The sequence below is a fragment of the Pipistrellus hanaki genome, assembly GCF_964339955.1.
Source record: "Pipistrellus hanaki genome assembly, chromosome: 9".
Classification (NCBI taxonomy): Eukaryota; Metazoa; Chordata; class Mammalia; order Chiroptera; family Vespertilionidae; genus Pipistrellus; species Pipistrellus hanaki.
In genome coordinates, this window is record NC_140511.1 from 9,352,959 (window position 1) to 9,359,257 (window position 6,299).

Genomic DNA, 6,299 nt, shown 5'->3' on the forward strand with positions numbered 1-6,299 from the left:
GAGCAGCGGCTGCCAGGCTGGGAGCGGCCAGGCCCGGAGCAGCCGGGTCTTGTGTGGCCAGGCCAGGAGCAGCGGCTGCCAGTCTAGGAGCGGCCAGGCCCGGAGCAGCAGCTGCCAGGCTGGGAGCGGCCAGGCCCAGAGCAACAGCTGCCAGGCTGGGAGCGGCCAGGCCTGGAGCAGCCGGGTCTGGTGCGGCCAGGCCCGGAGCAGTGGCTGCCAGGCTGGGAGCGGCCAGGCCCGGAGCAGCCGGGTCTTGTGCGGCCAGGCCTGGAGCAGCGGCTGCCAGGCTGGGAGCGGCCAGGCCCAGAGCAGCAGCTGCCAGGCTGGGAGCGGCCAGGCCCGGAGCAGCCGGGTCTTGTGCGGCCAGGCCAGGAGCAGTGGCTGCCAGGCTGGGAGCGGCCAGGCCCGGAGCAGCAGCTGCCAGGCTGGGAGCGGCCAGGCCCGGAGCAGTGGCTGCCAGGCTGGGAGTGGCCAGGCTCGGAGCAGCGGCTGCCAGGCTGGGAGCGGCCAGGCCCGGAGCAGCCGGGTCTGGTGCGGCCAGGCCCGGAGCAGTGGCTGCCAGGCTGGGAGTGGCCAGGCCTGGAGAAGTGGTTGCCAGGCTGGGAGCGGCCAGGCCCGGAGCAGCAGCTGCAGGCTGGGAGCGGCCAGGCCCGGAGCAGCCGGGTCTTGTGCGGCCAGGCCAGGAGCAGCAGCTGCCAGGCTGGGAGCGGCCAGGCCCGGAGCAGTGGCTGCCAGGCTGGGAGTGGCCAGGCTCGGAGCAGCGGCTGCCAGGCTGGGAGCGGCCAGGCCCGGAGCAGCCGGGTCTGGTGCGGCCAGGCCCGGAGCAGTGGCTGCCAGGCTGGGAGTGGCCAGGCCTGGAGAAGTGGTTGCCAGGCTGGGAGCGGCCAGGCCCGGAGCAGCAGCTGCAGGCTGGGAGCGGCCAGGCCCGGAGCAGCCGGGTCTTGTGCGGCCAGGCCAGGAGCAGCAGCTGCCAGGCTGGGAGCGGCCAGGCCCGGAGCAGCAGCTGCCGGGCTGGGAGCGGCCAGGCCCGGAGCAGCCGGGTCTTGTGCGGCCAGGCCAGGAGCAGCAGCTGCCAGGCTGGGAGTGGCCAGGCCCGGAGCAGCAGCTGCCGGGCTGGGAGCGGCCAGGCCTGGAGCGGCCGGTACCGGAGCAACCGGGCCCAGAGTAGCTGGGTCGGGTGCGGCCAGGCCTGTAGCAGCAACAGCCAAGTCCAGAGCAACTAGGTCGGGAGCGGCAGTGACCAGACCCGGAGCAGCTGGTTGTGGAACGAACCAGAGCAACAGAGGCCAGGCCCGGAGCATCCAGGCCCGAAACAGCTCGCTCCTCGCCTGTCCCTGCCCACGGCTGCCTCTCAGACATGGCTGGAAACTTTTGCGGGAACTTGAGGGTCTGCTGAATCAAGTGATGAAGGCTTAGATCTGGATGTGTTGAGTTAGTATAACGCTGGGGTGTTGATCTGTGAGTGCCTTGGGTGGGGCCTGGATGAGGCTGGTTGACCTATTTGGAAATGTCTTTTGTGTGAAGTGTATCATTGGGCATGTGGAGGTATTATTGATATGAGAAAATGCTAAGTAACAGATTTACTATCTGAAAAGGGATTTACTATCGGGGAAAGGGAGGGAGGAAGAGACTGAACATAAACTGTGCACCTATGGATGAGGACAATGGGGGATGGGGAAGGGGCAGAGGGTGGGGTGGGAACCTGGTGGAGGGGGGAAGAAATGAGGAACCTTTGTAATAATATGAACAATAAAGATTGATTTAAAAAATAAATAAATAAATAAATAAATAAAATAAAAGACAGAAACTTTAACAAAAATGCTGCTCAAGCCGAAACCGGTTTGGCTCAGTGAACAGAGCGTCAGTCTTTGGACTGAAGGGTCCCAGGTTTGATTCCAGTCAAGGGCGTGTACCTTGGTTGCGGGCACATCCCCAGTAAGGGGTGTGCAAGAGGCAGCTGATCGATGACTCTCTCTCATCGATGCTTCTAACTCTCTATCTCTCTCCCTTCCTCTCTGTAAAAAAAAAAAAAAAAAAATCAATAAAATATATATTTTTAAAACAATGTTGCTGAATGTCTAATATCATAATATTTTCTCCTCCCTCTCTCCGGGGGATAAAGCAGGAAGAAGATGGCTTCTGGAGATGCTGGACCCAATGCACAAACCAAGGTTGTAGAAGATGAACATGCAAATCGTGCATAAAACACTAATGACCACATTGGTCGTGACTTCATCACACAGCCACTCCCAGATACAGGGGCGGCCGGGAAAGCGCAGGCTGGCCCGCAGACCCTGAGCGGCTGGTGAACAGGTTACGTTTCTGTGAAAGAGAAGGCTAAGGGGCTTGTTTGGCTTTAGGAACCCAAACAGCCTCAATTGCCTGCCTGGTAGCCTTTTATTGTAATAGCAACTTGAACTAAAATTAACCTCTAGATACAATCAGCAGGGTAAGCATCATGCTTCTACAAGGTCGAGTTTAAAGACTAAACATAGAGATTCTAGCAAAACACCCGGCAGGTCAGACTTGTTTGGAAAAGTCAAGGTAGGAGCTGCAGCCTTTGGCAAGGTACCCGAGAGGCCCCTGACCTTTCGGAGAATCCTCCTTATAGACATTTCAACCAGGTCCCCTGCTTCCCCACAGCTCCCCCCTGAGTGTGTGCGCAGGCCCTTTAAGAAGAGCCTCGGTCTACAGGAGCCCTCCACCTCACACGGAGAGAATCCCCATCACGGTTCACAGCAGGACATCGTGGGGCTCCTCTTCCCAGCACTGGTGCTCTGAGCTGGGGAACCCCGTGGGGTACCGAGACCCCTCTCTTCTCAGGGGGACCTCTGCAGAGGAGGGATCCCTTCTCATTCTCTACCACCATGCGTGAGTGTGAGGCCCCTCCTACCAGGCTTGACATGGCTTGAGTTTTCTGTTCAGCTAGTCTGCTGGTGGTTCTCAAGGGTGGTTATGATGTAGCTGTAATTTTGGTGTGGTCATGGGCGAAGGTGAGCATAGCATTTTCCTACTCTGCCTTCTTGACTGGAAGTTGGTAATAATTTTTTTTCAGTCCTCTCTAAACTATTGTGAAACAGATGTTATAATAATGCCTATTTGATAGTTGAAGAATAGAGATCCAGAGAGGTTAACTAATTTTCTCAAGGTCACACAGCTGATAAATTTTTGAGCCAGGATTTGAACCCAGTTAATCTGGCTCCAAAGTCAGACAAAACAGTGACTAATTTTCACAGGGATTGTAAAATTTCTGAGCGAAGCTGTACCTAAAGGAGTAGTAGAGGTGTTTGAATATTGGGCTCTGAGAGCTTAGACTTACCAAACGATGAATCCAGAAATGCTTGGTGTTTGGAAATTATCAAAAGAAAATTTCTAGAAAAATCAAAGCTCTGATTAAAGTTGGTCTGAAGTGGAAGGGTAGCTTATTTGATACCTGCTTTAGCTTCCACACCCAGCTTTTATTGGAATGTGGTATCAGGGTTGGGTGGGCCTAGTAGAGCTTAAATCCTATTACATTACCTCATCATATCTTGTTCCTATTAAAAAATAGATTTATTGATTTAAGAGGGGGGGGGAGAGAGAGGGAGAGAGAGAGAGAGAGAGAAGACAGAGAGAGAAATATAAATATAAATGATGAGAGAGAATCATTTATCAGCTGCCTCCTGCATGCCCCCTACTGGGGATTGAGCCTGAAACCCAGGATGTGCCCTGCCTGACCAGAAATCGAACCCTGACCTTCTGGTCCATAGGTTGACACTCAACCACTGACCACACTGGCTGGGCCTTGCTCCTATTTTTATTTTTATTTTATTTTATTTTTTTCTTTCTTTTTTTCTTTTTTATTTTTTTAAATATATTTTATTGATTTTTTTTTGCCCCCCTCCCTCCCTCCCACACATCCCCCCCTCCCCAGAGTTTTGTGTCCATTGGTTGTACTTATATGCATGTATAAATGTCCTTCGGTTGATCTATTATCTCCCCCAGATCTTCCTCCCCTCCCCGCTGTAATTTGACAGTCTACTTGTTGATATACTGTCTCTATATCTATCTTTTGGTTCATCAGTTTATAATGCTCTTTATTATCCACAAATGAGTGAGGTCATGTGGTGTTTCTTTTTCATTGATTGGCTTATTTCACTCAGCATGATGTTCTCCAATTCCATCCAGGTTGCTGCAAATGATGAGAATTCCTTCTTTTTTATGGCAGCATAGTATTCCATTGTGTAGACGTACCATAGTTTTTGGATCCAATCATCAGCTGACAGACACTTAGGCTGTTTCCAAATTCTGGCTATTGTAGATTGTGCTGCTATAAACATAGGGGTGCATATATCCTTTCTGATTGGTGTTTCTAGTTTCTTGGGATATATTCCTAGAAGTGGGATTACTGGGTCAAATGGGAGTTCCATTTTCAGTTTTTTGAGGAAACTCCACACTGTTCTCCACAGTGGTTGCACCAATCTGCATTCCCACCAGCAGTGCACGAGGGTTCCTTTTTCTCCGCAACCTCGCCAACACTTGTCGTTTGTTGATTTGTTGATGTTGGCCATTCTGACAGGTGTGAAATGGTACCGCATTGTTGTTTTGATTTGCATCTCTCGGACAATTAGTGACTTTGAGCATGTTTTCATGTGCCTCTTGGCCTTCCTTCTGTCTTCTTTTGAGAAGATTCTATTTAGATCCATTGCCCATTTTTTAATTGGCTCATTTATCTTCCTTTTATTTAGTTGTTTAAGCTGTCTGTAGATGTTGGAGATTAAACCTTTATCAGTGATAACATTTGCAAATATGTTCTCCGATACAGTGGGCTTTCTTATTGTTTTGTTGATGGTTTCTTTTGCTGTAAAAAAGCTTTTTATTTTGATGTAGTCCCATTTGTTTATTTTCTCTTTGGCTTCCATTGCCCTAGGGGCAGTATCAGTGAAGAAGTTCTTTTAGCATATGTATGAGATTTTGCTGTCTATGGATGCCTCTAGTATTTTTATTGTTTCCCGTCTTATGTTTAAGTCCTGTATCCATTTTGAGTTTATTTTTGTGTATGGTGTAAGTTGGTGATCTAGTTTCATTCTTTTGCATGTATCTGTCCAATTTTCCCAACACCATTTATTAAAGAGACTGTCTTGACTCCATTGTATATTCGTGCCTCCTTTGTCAAATATTAATTGAGCATAGTGATTTGGGTTGATATCTGGGTTCTCGATTCGATTCCATTGATCTATATGTCTGTCCTTGTGGTAGTACCAGGCTGTTTTGAGAACAGTGGGTTTGTAATATAGTTTGAAGTCTGGTATTGAGATCCCTCCTACTTTACTCTTCTTTCTCAGGATTGCTGTGGCTATTTGGGGTCTTTTATTGTTCCAAATGAACTTTTGGAGAGTTCTTTCTAGATCGGTGAAATATGTCGTTGGTATTTTAATGGGGAGTGCATTGAACCTATAGATTGCTTTAGGAAGTATGGACATTTTGATGATGTTGATCCTACCAATCCATGAACATGGTATGTTCTTCCATCTCCTTACATCTTCCTCTATCTCTTTTTTCAGTGTCGTGTAGTTTTCCGCATATAGGTCCTTTACTTCCTTAGTTAAATTTATTCCTAGGTATCTTAAGTGTTTTGTTGCGATGGTAAATGGAATTGCTTTTTTAGTCTCTGTTTCTGCAGTTTCTCTGTTGGTGTATAGAAAAGCCATGGATTTCTTGGCATTAATTTTGTATCCTGCTACATTGCCAAATTCATTTATTAAGTCAATTAGTTTTTTAATGGAGTCTTTTGGGTTTTTTATGTACAATATCATGTCATCTGCAAATAAGGATAACTTTACTTCTTCTTTTCCTATTTGGATGCCTTTTATTTCCTCCTCTTGTCTAATTGCAATGGCTAGTACTTCCAGTACTATGTCAAACAGGAGTGGCGAGAGTGGGCATCCCTGTCTTGTTCCTGTTCTTAGAGGGAATGGTTTTAGTTTTTGCCCATTGAGTATAATGTTGGCTGTGGATTTATCATATATAGCTTTTATTATGTTGAGGTATGATCCTTGTACTCCCACCTTGTTAAGAGTTTTTATCAGAAAAGGGTGTTGGATTTTATCGAATGCTTTTTCTGCATCAATTGATATGACTATATGATTTTTATCTTTCAATTTGTTTATGTGATGTATCACGTTTATTGATTTGCGGATATTGTACCATCCTTGCATGCCTGGAATAAATCCTACTTGGTCATGGTGTATGATCTTTGTGATGTTCTTCTGGAGTCGATTTGCTAGAATTTTGTTGAGGATTTTGGCATCTATGCTCAT